This window comes from Hemicordylus capensis, chromosome 4, assembly GCF_027244095.1.
Source record: "Hemicordylus capensis ecotype Gifberg chromosome 4, rHemCap1.1.pri, whole genome shotgun sequence".
NCBI lineage: Eukaryota > Metazoa > Chordata > Lepidosauria > Squamata > Cordylidae > Hemicordylus > Hemicordylus capensis.
Genome location: NC_069660.1, coordinates 225,315,683 through 225,332,245, shown reverse-complemented (window position 1 = coordinate 225,332,245; position 16,563 = coordinate 225,315,683). Strand labels below are relative to the sequence as shown.

Genomic DNA, 16,563 nt, shown 5'->3' with positions numbered 1-16,563 from the left:
TATGAGTACAAGGGATATCTTGGGAGGGTGTTTGTGCCTGGTTCTGAAGCCCTCAGGCTCAGTAGGGAGAGCTCAGAGCAGAACCCAGGAGATTTCAGCAGATTCAGGTTTGGAACTCAAAGACTATCTATTCAACTAAGACAGACGTTCTAATAATAATTTTTAAAACCATGACTACTATGCTATGCATATTTATATACTGCTTTTCAACAAAAGTTCCCAAAGTGGTTGACATAGAGAAATAAGCATAAATATTTTTTTAAAAAAAACCTAGGTGAAAAGGTTGTTTTTTAAACAGCCTTGCCTCATTGTTTTTGTTGTTGTTTTTGTTGGGTTTTTTGCCAACTGGTCCCAAAGCAAAAACAGTACCAGGGCATTTCTTTGGGTCACATCATTCCTATACAAAATTACAATTAAATAGTTTGTGAATTATTTAAAAGTCATTGTTCAATATATCCTTTTGGATAGGTATTGACCACAAGAGGCTACCAAACATCCATATACAGAAGCAGAATACTGTACCTCTGAATCCAAGTTGGAGATCCCCAACAAGGATTGGTGCCCAGAGAAATCTGGTTGGTTGCTGTTGGAAACGGAATGGTGGACGAGGATGTACCTTAGCCTTATCCAGCAAGGTCATTATTATGTTTTTATGATGTACACCATTCTTGATGACGTTCAATTTGTAAAGTGAAAAGACCGTACAAGTGTCACACAGCTCAGGTTGCAGCCCAGTGATGCGTATGTTTATTTGATTGAGACACTAATTAGATTAAAATGGCATTTGTTGTAGAATTTTTCCACAACTTGATTCTGGCCCATGTTTTTGTTTGTTCCTAGACCTGAAAAAAGTCAATGATATTGAAAGAATTAAATGCTCAGGACTAAGGATTACATAAAAGAGCCTTAAAGCTTGACACTCTGGTGTCGCCCATTGCTGCATAATCATCTAATTCCAAGGCTATCAATCATTGTTGCTTTAACAATAAAAGACTAAATAAGAATCTAAAATGAAATTAAAAAACTATATCCATTTCTATACTGTCAGAATTGCCCATGAGGGCAATTTTATATCATAGGGTTGTGGTTTGTTATACTTTGGTGTTGACACAGAAGAGGTAGAGCCAGCTCCACATATTGAAGTCCTTGTTGGCTTCATCTGTCCGGATTCCTGGCACTATCCAGCCTCCATTGCCTTTGCTTGCCTGTAGGGGTAGGGCAGGCACGTCCCTCTCTTCCCTGTTCAGCTATTAGGAACATAAGAAGCTGCCATATACTGAGTCAGACCATAGGGCCTTCTAGCTCAGTACTGTCTACACAGACTGGCAGCAGCTTCTCCAGGGTTGCAGGCAGGAGTCTCTCTCGGCCCTATCTTGGTGAGACCAGGGAGGGAATTTGGAATCTAGATGCTCTTCCCAGAGCAGCTCCACCCCCTAAGGGGAATATCACAGTGCTCACACATCAAGAGCTAGGTCTCACAATCAGTGAGACCCGGTTTGGGAAGCTCAGTGGGGAGAGTGGGCTAAGCCCGCTCTCCCCGCAGATGATCAGGGCGGGAGCCCTGGGCGGCCACATTGGCCACCCACACAATTGCCAGATCTGTGATGGAGCCGGCGGGGGCTGGGGAGTTCGGGAGCCATGCGGCCCCCAGAAGCACCAGTATGCCCTGCACGAGCGCACAGGGAATACTGGGGAGACCCCCAAGCCGTCAGCCTCCTGCTGGGGGTCTACTCATAGGAAGGAACATAGGAAGCCACCATATACTGAGTCAGACCATTGGTCTATCGAGTTCAGTATTGTCTTCACAGACTAGCAGCAGCTTCTCCAAGGTTGCAGGCAGGAATCTCTCTCAGCCCTATCTTGGAGGAGCCAGGGAGGGAACTTGGAACCTTCTGCTCTTCCCAGAGCGGCTCCATCCCCTGAGGGGAATATCTTACAGTGCTCACACTTCTAGTCTCCCTTTCATATGCAACCAGGGCAGACCCTGCTTAGCTAAGGGGACAAGTCATGCTTGCTACCACAAGACCAGCTCTCCTCTCCTGAGTAACCACGGCGCAGAGCCACACCACAGCTATTCACAATTTTAAAAACTGGGTTTGCAGAGTGCTTGCTCCGCAAACCCGGTTTAAGGGGCGGGCTGCTTGAGCGGGTTACCTGCTCAAGAACCACCGGGCTCGCAGCCGAGCCTGGTGGTTCTCATGATCGTAGAAAATCGGGCTAGTGGAGGCTAGCCCGATTTTCTACAATCGTGTGAATAGCCCCCAAGTCTCCCATTCATATGCAACCAGGGTGGACCCTACTTAGCTAAGGGAATTAGTCATGCTTGCTACCACAAGACCAGCTCTCCTGTATTCTGGCCCTGCTGCTTACACTGAGACATACCAGCCTGTGTTTTGGGCAAAGACCCAGAGAAATATAGCCCATACTCTTCTCATGGCCTCCCTCAGTCCCCATTCGACTACCCTAATGGGTGTCAGGAACTCTCCAGCTGGAGGCCTAAAGGATAATTCAACTAGCCCCTCCCTTGCCTGCCCAGACCCTTACCTCCCTGCTGCAGGTGTGTTGGATCCCTCATAGGGTTCTTCAGCACCCACTGGGTTCCAGTGTGAACTGTAGCAGTGGCTGGGGGAGATCTAGCAGACTTAGAACTCAGGTGGCCATACCACCAGCCTCACATATGCATTATACATGTTAAAACAGCAGCCCAATTCTAAGCAGAATTAGCTACTCCTAAACCACTAATTAATGGCTTGGTACATCCTGGTCAAAGCCAACCTAACAAATGTCACCATATTAAAAATGCTGCATTCAGGATACAATCCAGAGCCATTAACATCCAGGAGAACTTTTTACTTCCACGGGATTCAAGATTACACTTTTCATCCATGACTCACACAAATACAACATTTAAACAATGAACTTTCTGCATCCAAAGCATGTGTCATGCCGCTGAGGTTCAGTCCTTTCCCTTCTGCACTTTAAAGCTTAAACAATAGCAACTGTGCTGATGATTGCTTCCTTTTAAAACACACTTCCAAATGGGGGGGATGGACCCTGCACAGGTATTTCCACATGCACTACATGCACACCTTCCAATTAAAATGTGATTGCACCTACATAAAGTGACCCAGGCGGCAGCTAAACTTACAGAATGCTCTCTGAGTGCATCACTATTGCAGCTGCAGCTGCATTCTGCTGATGCTTCAGTAACTACAAGTTGACACAATCCTGGCTTGCTGCCTTCTACCCTACCTAGAACCAATCTGGATATCTTTCAGCTACAGGGAACAGCGCAATGACATGCTTGGAGGATATTGTATATATCATTCCTGCAATGCTCACCAGTATGAACAGCAGTTGGCTCAATCTGACCCCATCAGTTATAGTTTTTCATGGTTTTGTGTGAATATACCCTGACAGTCAACAAGAGAAGGCAAAGTGCCTTTGTAAGTACTCCTTGCTGTTTCACTATAAAGCACGTAGTTATTTCCAAACAGTTGGAAGGACAGATATCTGGGCCAGAAGCCTCCAATTACTGAATATGAAGATCAATACTAGAAGTCAGTACAGCAGTTCCAGAATCAATTCCTCACATTAAAAAAACAAACTCACACCTGGTACAATCCTCCATATAGTGCAAATTGTGTGGGAGTGTGGTGGCGCACCAAAGACATCACCGACAATCGTCTGAGGAGAAGGTAAGCTGGACCGTGCCTTCCCCCCTCACCCTCCCCGCTATTCACACATGCCCATGTGAATAGCCTTTATCTCTGTAATGTAAATAGTCACTTGTCTGGTCACCTGTGGCAAGTAAGAATTTTCTTCAAGAAACCAGGCAGGGAAAGCTTTTTTAGATTGTAAAAGAGAAACTTGTTCTCTCTCTCCTTCTTTCAGTCTTTCAGTGTACCACAAATGACTAACATGGGTATGAGTGCACAGGCCAGCTAGTAAAATGTTTTGTGGGCTTATAACTTTTGTAGACATACTTGGGAGGCTAAATTAATTCCATAACTATTTGAACACTGAGTATTCTGTTTTGCCATTCCAATGCTTACAGAGCAGGCAGTTTATCTTTTACATGGGCATCAGCAACTGTAATTTTCATTTTTTAAAATTACTGCTTCTGTTTTGCTTTTTAATGTACTAATGTAATTAACATGTGTAGCCATTTGTAGCCCTAGTCAGACACTATTTTAAAGACACTGTATGTAAGCACAAGAATCGAAAGCGGGGCCAGAAGTCCCAGCCTGGTCCATCGCTCACCCCTAGCTACACACCACTCGTGGTTACAGCAGCGTTCACCTGAAGGGAGGAATGCTCTATCCATGATGTCAGGCACTTCCATAATCGGGAGGCTGCGAAGGCTCAGCCCAAAGTAAGCATCAGCATGCTTAACACAGTCAATTAACCCACCCTGTTTTAAGCCTTTGGACAGGATCCAGACTAAGCATCACTGAAATAAATGAAACAAGTTAGTCATGACTAGCTGAACTTAAGCCCCATTAAATTCAGTGGCACTTAGGCACAACCAACTTAGTCTGGAGTCTGCCTTTTATTAAGTTGCATAGAGAACAATATTTTTAAAGGGCAGTCATAAATGCTTCCATTAACATAAATCTGGAAAGCAGAGGGTTCTTCTCCTCTTCTTCCTTTATTACAAACTGGAAAGCAGACAGGTTCTCTCTCTTCCCACAACCAACCCCTTTTTCGCAGGGGTGGCAGGTTGGTTGTGGGAGTGGAGAAGGAGTGGAGTCGCATGCCTTCCTTTTGGCCTGCTGGCTGCTCTGCGGGATGTGAGGTCTCAGAAGAATAGTAAACTGGTTCTTAGCTCTTCCAGGACTACAGCAAGCAGTGAAAACTAGGCCTAAATAAGGCCAGTTTCCACCTAAATCTGGGGTAAGCAGGCAGTGAATCCCTCACACCCATTCCTTAAGTTTTGGGGGCATCCTAGGCTATGGCTGATCATTCTTTATACACACCAGAAAGGAAATTTTCATGCCTTTTCCAACTGGCTGCTGAGCAGGTGTTTTTCTCCCCTTTCCTGACCCTTGAGCATTTTCCTTCCCAGGAGGCAACATATAATTATTTTAATTGACTTAGGACTTTTTTCTTTGCCACGACGTTTGGAGGTGGGCCAGTGTGGTATGGAAAAGTTAACAAAGTTAAAGAACATGTAAGGGGTCCCAAGATTATTCTGAAATATGGTGGACCACTCTCAGAGCTGAGTGGCTCTTCAGTGGAACTCCAGTCTGCGCTGGGTGGAGTCACATGCAGCAGAACTGGACACTGGGTGGACAACATGCACTTTGCTTCCCTGTGCGGGGGAGTTGGTCTCTTGGGCCTATATGTTTCCTCAGACTGTAGGCAGACTACTCTGTAGAGACATAGTTTAGGGTAGTCCATGTGACCCTGGTCCTAAGTGAAGCCTTATTAGTGTTTTGTTTGTTCAATAAAGTTGTGGCCAATTTTAAATTCAAATCCTGGCGTCTTCTCTTTTTCACTTTCCTCCACAATGATTTGTCATCCTTTCTTTTACAGTGAGGGAAATAAGTATTTGATCCCCTGCTGATTTTGTCCGTTTGCCCTCTGACACAGAAATGACCAGGCTATAATTGGAATGGTAGGTTTATTGTAGCTGTGAGAGACAGAATAACAACAAACAAACCCTCAAAAGCCCAGTGCCCAAAAGTCAGCGATGGATTTGCATTGTAGTGAGGGAAATAAGTATTCGATCCCCTATCAACCAGCAAGATTTCAGGCTCCCAGGTGTCTTTTCACTATATGCAGGTAACGAGCTGAGATGAGGAACACCCTCTGTAAGGGAGTGCTCCTAATCCCAGCTTGTTACAGTACCTGTATAAAAGACACCTGTCCATAGAAGCAAGCAATCACTCAGCTTCCAAACTCACCACCATGCCCAAGACCAAAGAGCTGTCGAAGGATGTCAGGGACAAGGTTGTAGACCTGCACAAGGCTGGACTGGGCTACAAGACTATCGCCAAGCAGCTTGGTGAGAAGGTGACTACAGGTGGCACGATAACTCGCAAATGGAAGAAACACAAAATAACTGTCAATCTCCCTCGGTCTGGGGCTCCATGCAAGATCTCACCTCATGGAGTTGCAATGATCATGAGAACAGTGACAAAGCAGTCCAGAACTACACGAGGGGAACTTGTCAATGATCTCAGGGCAGCTGGAACCATAGTCATCAAGAAAACAATTGGTAACACACTACGCCGTGAAGGACTGAAATCTTGCAGTGCCCGCAAGGTCCCCCTGCTCAAGGCAGCACATGTACAGGCCTGTCTGCAGTTTGCCAATGCACATCTGAATGATCCAGAGGAGAACTGGGCGAAAGTGTTGTGGTCAGATGAGACCAAAATCGAGCTCTTTGGCATCAACTCAACTCGCCGTGTGTGGAGGAGGAGGAATGCTGCCTAGGAGCCCAAGAACACCATCCCCGCTGTCAAACATGGAGGTGGACACATTATGCTTTGGGGGTGTTTTTCTGCTAAGGGGACAGGACATCTTCACCGCATCGAAGGGACAATGGACAGGAAGATGTACCGTCAGATCTTGGGTGAGCACCTCCTTCCCTCAGCCAGGGCATTGAGAATGGGTCGTGGATGGTATTCCAGCATGGCAATGATCCAAAACACACAGCCAAGGCAACAAAGGAGTGGCTCAAGAAGAAGCACATGAAGGTCCTGGAGTGGCCCAGCCAGTCTCCAGACCTTAATCCCATAGAAAATCTGTGGAGGGAGCTGAAGGTTCGGGTTGCCAAACATCAGCCTCGAAACCTTTCTGACTTGGAGAGGATCTGCAAAGAGGAGTGGGACAACATCCCTCCTGGGTTGTGTGCAAACCTGGTGGCCAACTACAAGAAACGTCTGACCTCTGTGATTGCCAACAAGGGTTTTGCCACCAAGTACTAAGACATCTTTTGTGAAGGGATTGAATACTTATTTCCCTCACTACAATGCAAATCCATCGCTGACTTTTGGGCACTGGGCTTTTGAGGGTTTGTTTGCTGTTATTCTGTCTCTCACAGCTACAATAAACCTACCATTCCAATTATAGCCTGGTCATTTCTGTGTCAGAGGGCAAACGGACAAAATCAGCAGGGGATCAAATACTTATTTCCCTCACTGTATCTTCGACTAAAAAGCAGCTTTCTATATGATGAGTGTTGGAAATACTCCCATAAATTAAAAAACATTTATCACTCCCACAAGTGGGTTAAAAACATAAAGAGGCTCTACACACTATCTACAATCTGTGTGTAGAGCCTAACTGGGCTCTGTGGGAAGAGTGGGCTTATCCCCTCAGATGAGCAGGGAGCTCACCCTGGGCAGCCTGATTGGCCATCAACACAACTACTGGCTCCATCACAGAGGCAGTAGGGGTGGCGGGGATCAGGGACCACCCGGCCTCCAGAAGTCACGGGATGCCCAGCGCAAGTGCACGGGGCATTCTGGGGAGACCCCTGAGGCCAAGATGCTTGTGGTGGCCTCCTGGTTGGGGGTCTACTCACGAGTCACCATGGCATAGAGCCATGCCGCAGTGATTGCCAAAATAGGGTTAGCAGAGTGCTTGCTCCACTAACATCGTTTAATGGGGGGGCAGTTAGGCCAGCCGCCAGGAGCCGCACAATTCCTGGTGGTTCACACATGCGGAGGAAAGCAGGCTGGGCTCCTTTAGCCCAGTTTCCTCTGCACATGTGAATAGCCTCAAAGTTATGTTTATTCCAGCCACATTCCCCATCACCTTACTACTACTTTTTTCCTTTTTTTTTCCTTTTCCCCCCCTCTTTTTTTTTTGCCAGACATCCTTGCAACCGGATAACAGGGCAGATGTCTTTTTGGCTGGTGTTTCACTAAGAAGAGACTGACTTAAAACCAATTGGCACTCTTTTCAGCTCCCCTAGAAGAGGAGAATGAAAGAAGAGCTGACACCAGCAACTTGGAAGAGATAGAAATCTTGCCCAAATTCAGGTGCAGTGGCTCTTGCAATCTCTCGAGCCGTCACAACACAGGAAGCATGGCATAATACAAAAGATCAAGGCAGAGTCCACAGAAGATTTATAAAACATGACTCAATCTTTCTTGCCATATTTCAGCAAAGCCTTTGACCCATTTCTTAGAACAGGGAAAGACACCTTGTTCAGCAACAAAGGATATATGGGAAACAGGTGATGATCAAAGAAGTATTGCTAGTTTGCATAGTTCAGTTATATGAAAATGATGTACTTGCATTGTGGCAATTTTCCAAGAAACTTAGTTTAGTCATAAGTCAGTTGTCCAACTGCCATTATTATTTACTTATATAGGTATATGAATTAGAAAGCATGAGAACTGAAAAGTAGAGTGAATTTAACTTATACTTCTTTGAATTCATACTACCAACAACATTTTCAAAAATATATCTGCAATTGTTCTTCCTGCATTGGGTTCCCTTAGCTTCATTTACTATCTTCTCATAAATTCTAGCAAGGTTTACACTCACACATAGGCTCCCTTCAAAAATAGCATCGAACTTCAGGTAGACAAAGCTGTGGTTAATCTGTGACACTGGAATCATGGGTTTGGCAACCGCCAGCTTCTGGGCAGAGGAAGGCCTCCTTTTCTTAGTCCACCCAGGCTGCATCCCAGCAAGCTCCATGCCACTTGCATTGCCAGACTGTGGGAAAGGCATCAGCACATCAATAAAGCGTCAGCCACTGGCTGCAATGTTGTTGTTTTTTGTTTTGTTTGTTTTTTACACATACTTTTTATTGAATTAAGACAACATCAAAGACAAACACAAATAATACAAACACTCACAAACACACACTATAAGGACTTCCATCTCATCCTTGGAACAAGTGTTATTATCAATAATCAAGATCTTGCCTAGAGGTTAAACATTCTCTCCCCCGTAGTTCATGTAACGTTAATTATTATCAACGCATCTACATTGGCCCATATCTTCTATTCTCATATACGAATTATGTCTATCTAAAAAATAAAAATAAGAAATAAAAGGTCTACTCCCTCGCATCTGTATGATTTACCAAATATCATATAAACCATAGTGCTCAATCATCTTGGTAATTTCCCCACAGTTTTTCCTCAAATCTGTTACATCCCTACAGCCTACATTACAAAAAGAAGTGCCAAAAAAGTCCCATTAATATAGTCTGATGCCTATCTATTTCTGTTGTTTGTTTTTCCAAATTTCAACAAAATTCTACTTTTGCCTCAATAGAGGCATATATGCCCACTGCTATATACTTTGAATCGCCAACCTTAATTACTACCACCAATACTCTTCCATAATCATCTTGAAATGACAATTTTAACTCTAAAAATTCTTTTGTGTAAGAGACAGCCACTGGCTGCAATGTTAAAAAGGGTTGTGCTCAAGGCAACCATGCCTTTTCAGCGTTGATTACCCACCTTCAGCAGAGCGAAGACATTTTAACCCTTTCCTCACACCACCTGCACCACTGACACTGCAAGAACTCAAAATATATGCACAAGCACAATTACCTCAGGAAGACTAGAGATACTTCCAGATTGTAATTGGGTCTTGGGGGAGGAACACTTAACAGCAACTGAGGAATTGGGGTGAAGGGGTGGTGGGTTGTTGGCTGTGTGGGTGGGAGAAGGGATGGTCCACCGGGAGAAGTGATGCCGTGTCATTTCCGCACAGCTGCTCCTGTATCCTAGGGTGGATCTCATGGAAATTAATGGCAGATGGTGTTTCTGGGAACTTTTTCCTGCCCAGAAAGGTGGAGCCTGGTGAAGCCATGTGACCGCCACCTTTGGTCAGGAGAAGTGACCTGCATTTTATGCATCCGAACTCAAAGAGAAGCGGGAATTTCTGCATGTAGTTTGCGATCTCTGTATTTAAAAGGGCTGTCATGGGGAATCTAGTTGGTAGCAATTGCAGTGCTAATCCATACCCCACCATTTGATGGGAACCTACAACCAGAAAGTGGACTCTCCCTAGGAGGAATCTGCTTGTCGTGTTGGGCTTAAACATCCGAAAAATGGCTTGTCACTTCTGGCTGCAAGGATCCCTGCGTTCCCCTTGTGGGTATCCTCTTTTAATTCTCCATGGGGAAAGACAAAGTGTCTTCCCCAGTTGGGGAGGAAGGGCCTTGAAGGGGGCCCTTCCTCCCTTTCCCTGAAAGAGAGGACTGGGCTCCTCTCTTCCCACTTTTACTGGTTAAAAATAGACTGCAAGTGACATGTTCCCTCTACTTTTTCCCATACATGCGCAGAATGAGTTTGCTCTGGGCATCAGTATCAGGGCAGTGAGTATACACATTCTTTCATAATGGAGCCCTACTGAGTGGGATCCAAAATTAACCAAGTGGATGTAACCTGGTTGTGACACCACCCATCTTCCCTAACCTCTTAAATCCCCACTTTGAAGAGTTAAGAAAAAACTTGATGGCCAAAGGGCCAGGAAAGGAAAACAAGGGTTGTTTTGACAGCTAGTGCTTATAAATAAAAATGATTTTTTTGCCTTCACCTCTTCCCTTCTCCCTTGCTTTGTGGATAGGTTACAAAATTAGTCTTTCCTTACGAGGACCCAACATTCATTGCAATTTCTGAGACTTGTTTCCCTAAGAAAAACTACAAAAAGATCCTTAGACTGATTATTTGTGTTGCCTCACACATCCACTGGTCAAGGCCTCTTTAGTTTTTACAACCCAAGGGTTCATTGGCACATCAGAGTGATCCCTTTGACCAGGGATTCTCAACTTTGGGTCCCCAGATGTTATTGGATTTCAACTCCCATAATCCCTGGCCCAAGTGGCCTTTGGTTTGGGATTATGGGAGCTGAAATCCAATAACATCTGGCAGGGTGGATTTGATTTAAACCAAACTGATTTAAATCACGATTTAAATCACAATTTAAATCATGATTTAAATCACTAGCAGGGTGGATAAAAATAAAAAAAATCTGATTTAAATTAAAAAAAATCCGATTTAAATTTAAAAAATCAGATTTTTTTGATTTAAATCGGATTTTTTTTAATTTTATCCACCCTGCTAGTGATTTAAATCGTGATTTAAATCAGTTTGATTTAAATCAAATCCACCCTGACTGGGGACCCAATGTTGAGAACAGTGTCCTCTCTAAGGCCTGCACACGCGCATGTACTCACATGGTTTTTGATGTCCGCTCAATTAATTATAGATCCTGCTCAGGTTTAATCAGGAAGTGTGATGACTCCCATGGGGGCTGTGGAAGATTCTTCAGATGAAGACCCAGAGCAGAGAGAGCAGGCTGAAACTCCGGCCGTCTCAACAGAGCCAGAGCTGACAGGCTTGCAGGCCCCTCTGCTTCCTTCCCTCCCTCCTCCTGATGAAGCTTCCAAGGCCACTGAAGGTGAGGTGCCTGCCCCAGATCCCTGACAGCGACGTTTGGCCAGAGTACAGGCTCAGAGGGAGGAACACCGTAGATCAGAGCGGCTGGCCAGAAGGAACAGGTGTCCCAGCTCTGGCCTGGCCGTATCTCCTTGATAAGACCCAGCTGCAGTGATGGGCGGGGCTCTCAGCACTCTGCCTATTTAGAATAGCCCGGAAGCTGAGTCTATGCTGGAAACAATGTCCAAAGTGACCAGCCCTACTGTGAGCAACCTTGACCCGTGTATTCTTGTCTGACTCTGTTTCGTTTTACCCCAATCCTGTGGACTTCCCGGCTTAGACCTCTGGCAACGTTTGTGACTCTCCGATAGTCGGTCCTCTGGTGTTGACTACTGGCTACGTCTGACTTTCCATTACTGTCTGTCAGCTCACCTTTCCCCACCAAAAAGAATGGTTTTTGCAGCTTCTGGACAGCTGGCCAAGGCAGGTCATTACACTCTGAATGCACATGCACATACACTGCCTTGATGCTGCAGCCCAGAACAAAACTCATTCCACACACAGATGGAAAAAAATTAAGAGGACACTGGTTGAGAATCCCTGCCTTGGACTATGGTTCAGTAGCACATCAACACAGAGCAAGAGGTTGTGGGAGGGGCTTGCGTGCAAAACCCAGGTTATAGCAGCAGCAGAATTCAGATGACACAATGGCCTTCAAACCTCAGGTTTCAGCAGCGAAACTCACTACCAACCAAGAGTTCAAATTCACATTTGGAAGATAAAACAGAGCCACAGTTAGGTGAAGAGACCATGACTTCACGCATTCAGACAATCACCAACTCAGGCATGTTTACCTCTGGTTTGGCGTTATGGCCGAATGCGGCCATACACACCCAACATTTCACAATAAAAGGATATTATTCTGAAACAAACATTCTGGCTTTAAAATCAAGAGTATAAATATATTTATTCATGTATTATCTAAATTTATACCCTGCCTTTCCCAAGAATAGTCCAAGGTTAATAAAATAAAAACAAAAGGACTCTTAAAAAAACTATTAATAACCCACTTAAAAACAAATCATCTTTATGAGATTAATTACAGGTGGACTTCATTATCTGCACAGGTTCTGTTCCTGCAGATCACATCATTGCCCCCAAAATGCAAAAATGGGCAAAATAAAGTGCCCTAAGCATGCTCTGCAGGTCTCCTGGTGTCCACAATGCCCCCCCCCAAAGTCTCAAATAGTCCCAAAAATTCACATATTTTCTTCCATTTTTAAAATTTTCTTGATTAAATTACCCACAAAATGGCCCCTGTGGACAAAATGACAGATGGGAATGAGCTCTTTGGTCATTTCCAGCCTTCTTGGAACCAGAGATATATGGGTTTTAACCTTTTCATATCCATGGATAAGGAGGTTGGGTGTCTGCTTTACACTCATAGATATGTGAAACCGCGAATAGCAGTTGTGCATATAACAAGGTATGTCTGTACATCATTAATTTTGACTGAAAGAGATAAAAACCAAGAGAAGGACTTGGGAACAGAGGAAGCTTAGAATTTTGTGAAGCCCAGTAGCCCAGACACTTCTCTCCACATATCTATCCCTCAGTCTTTTCTGGGAAGAGATTGCCTAGATGTTTTCTCCATGAAAATACAATATAGAGATCTACATTCTTAAATATTGAAACTAAACATTCAGTATATTTAATTCTACAACATCACATTCCAGATATGATGAATATTTATATACCGCTTTTCAACAAAAGTTTCCAAAGTGTTTTACATAGATATAAAATAAATAAAATGGCTCCCTGTCCCCAAAGGGCCAACAATTCAAAAAAGAAACATAAGATAGACACCAGCAGCAGCCACTGGAGGAATGCTGTGCTGGGGGTGGATAGTGCCAGTTGCTGTCTCCCTGCAAAATTAAGAGCAGATGATGCAGATGTGCACTCACACAACATATCCAGCTTTGCCTATAACTCCTACTCATTACAATTGCTGATAAACCAAACTGATGGTAAAAAAAATTGTTTTTACCAATACCATTTTTATTCCTAGAATGAACCTATCAATCCAAAGGCAATCATGTTGAATTTTTTGTTATTGAGCCAATGCTCACTTATGAGTTTTGCTGGTCACTGATATTGTTTTCCACCACATTCAACTCAACTCCTCGAAAACAATTCCAACTCAAAGTTGCAGACCAGGCTTATGATTTGAACCTTGCATGCACTTTTCATAATACAACTTCCTTTAAACATATCCCATAAAGCAAGTGGATACATATTTATTTATTAGATGTTTATGCTGCCCCAAAAGTCTATGATATAACATAATAGATTTATTGTATTATAACACTGACCTGGACATCTTCAGCAACACCAATTTAAATATTATTTGACTACAGAGTTGCTGACATTAAATGCACTGTTTTCTTAACCTGACATGAAAACATTTCCCTAACATCCCTGTTAATGACAATGTAAATTATGCATTACGCATCATGACATTAACTCACAGCATTAAAATTCATCCAGAAGAAAGACCTAGTCTGAATCCAGCATCCCATCTATACAGCTTTTTCTAGGTATCTGCAAATACACTCATGCACTTATGCTTCCTTTTCTCATAAATATATTAGCATATCCATTAATTAAGATGTCAGCAAGGGACTGATGCTAATCAACCATGGATATAGCTACTGTACATACAATTTTGCAAGGGGCCAGGTGCAAAAATGCATGAAACATGCAGCTGAATTCAAAGAAACACAAATTACTGACTATGATCTGCAGAACAATTCAGAACTCTATCAACGATATTATCTAAATTGGCATATGCAAATCAAGTTCTAATTTTCCTCTCACTATCACAAAAATAACTTAAAACTTGCATCCTAAGAGCAACACATTTGAAGTCAGCAGATTTTTTAAAAAATACTGCATTGCTGCAGGTATTTAGAGCAAGCATAAGAGGCTTCCTGTTAAAATAGCATGCCTACACAGTTAATAATCCCAAAACCGTAAGAAATCCATCACTGAGGGGATGTTGAGGTGCTATTACAAAGCACCCACAGAAGATTGTCAGTTAATCGTGCTTAGCTATAAAAGCTTCATGTTCAAAGGCAGGTGCGTCTCAGATTAAAAGATACCAGAGCAAAGAAACAGGGGAAGGTTATCATAAGGGTGTGCATGGAACCGGCTCAGGTAGTTTGGTTCTAATTTGAACCAAATTCAAACCCAACTGCCAGTACGTGAGCCAGTTCAATTGAAGCGGCCAGCAGTCTGGTCCATTCTGTTGAACTGGGTCGAACCAGTTCAACCCGAGGGATATGCTTGTAAAGGGGAATCCAGTGAGTGATAATTCCAATTTACAAGATAAGGGGTGGGAGAATCCTTTTAAAATGTTCTAAGTGCAGCCGGGGGGGGGGGGAGAGGGCACCTTACCAGCTTGTGTGGCAGCAGTAGCTCCTCTGAGCCCCACCACTGCTTCTTTTGGGCCTTTGTGGATGCACTGAGGCCATGTGCGTGACCACTGAACATGTGTCGAGGCCAGAATTGGGGGGGGAACATGTGTCAAGGCTGGAATTGCACTGCTGGGGGGGGGAGAGCACTGGTAGGGCTTAGAGGAGCTGCTGCCACTACCCTGCTGCACAAGCTGGTAAGGTGCCCCTCTGTCACCATCCCTAGCTGCAATTGCAACATTTTTTAAGGTTTCCCCGACCGCTTTGCTTGTAAAGAAGAATCTCCACCAAATTCCCCTTTACAAGCATAGCCCTCAACCATGTCAGACCAGGCCCAGTCCAGTTCAAACCTGGACCGGCCACCTTTTTTTGGTCCAGTCCAGTTAAAGTTTGAACCAGTCGAACTGGGCCAGTTCGGATCAAACCAGTTCTGCAAACCCCTAGTCTATCACTTCCATGCTCTATTGTGAGCTTCCTAAGAAACATGCAGTTATCCCCCATTGGGAGAAAGAATACTGAACAAGATGGGCATTTGAACTGATCCAGTTTTGTATGGAGTATTAAATCATCACCCTTGCCTGCAAACTGAAGTTGTACAGCCCAAACGCAGCTCTCTGATTAAGAACTTGCTCTTAGCTACAGCTAACCTTCTCTGGATTGTACAGTGTGTTATAATCAATCCGGGCATCGAAGTCTATGGCTCAGGACAGAAGCTACCACTCATACAGAGATTCTGAACTCAATGAATTTCGTATGAAATAAACGTTTCGTAGCTCCAATTCTTTTTATATCTTGGGTCTCCTAAGGGCTTTGAATGGGAAACAAAAGGTTGTGAAATATATAAACATAGCTTGCCTAGCAAGGAGACACTCTATATAATATCAGCTTTTTATGTGATAAGCCAACTTCAATGTCCAGAAGAAGGGTAGACACTCAATGACACCTCAAGGCACGGGTGTGGTTTTTGCCAAAACTGTAGACCAGGCTTGAACAACTTTGGCGCTCTTGCAGATGCTGAACTACAACTCCTATAATCCCTGGCTATTGGACACTGTGGCTGGTGATTATGAGGGTTTTTCTCCAAAAACAGCTGGAAGTCCAAAGTTGTGGAACCCTCAAGTTGGGAACTCTGCACACTTCCATTAGCAAACTCCACAGTTACTTGGCACCCACATGGTGTTGGGTGGGCAGAATTTCCCTTTCCCAGGAGAGACAAGAAATGTAGGCCATGTGTTTTGCATAACCATTCAGCTGGGGCAGAGATGGCCGCCTTATACCCTTGCCTCATCTCAGCTGCAGCAGTTTGTGTTTCCTCGGCATCCGCTCACCCACCCCAGGTTTCATTTGGGATTAGTCAGTCGCCAATTTGAGTTCAAGTAGGGATATTTTATCTTCACCTGATTAGCACTTAATGGTGATTTTTTCAGCTAGTTCCATTGAGTGACTCAGGGTGGCTACTCTAAAATAATGAGGTGATTCTCACAATCACCCAAAAGCAGGCTAAGGGAGCCTAGCCCACTTCTGGACGATTCTATGCTGCAACGGGAGCCGTGTGGCTCGCAGCCGCTAACCGCCCTAAATACCTCTCTCCTAAGACGAGGTTAACAAAGCGAGCACTCTGTTAATCTCCTCTTTTTGCAACACACAAGTAGACCCCCCCAACCTGGGAGGCTGCAAGGATGCCCTGTATCCTGGAATTTCCAGGGGCCACGCGGCCTCTGATCCCT

General features: G+C 44.2%; 1 protein-coding gene across 12 annotated transcripts in view; it reads right to left on the bottom strand.

Annotated features, from left to right (window-relative positions):
• ZNF516 (zinc finger protein 516) overlaps nucleotides 1–16,563 on the bottom strand; it is a 164,425-nt gene that overhangs the window by 123,595 nt on the left and 24,267 nt on the right. Inside the window, exon 1 of one of the 12 annotated variants that reach the window (XM_053246658.1) lies at nucleotides 14,375–14,391. The exons of the other annotated variants lie outside the window; for them this stretch is intronic. The gene's annotated coding sequence lies outside the window, so the exon portion shown is untranslated. Of the gene's footprint in view, nucleotides 1–14,374; nucleotides 14,392–16,563 lie in introns of those variants that run through there. 12 annotated transcript variants of the gene reach the window in all.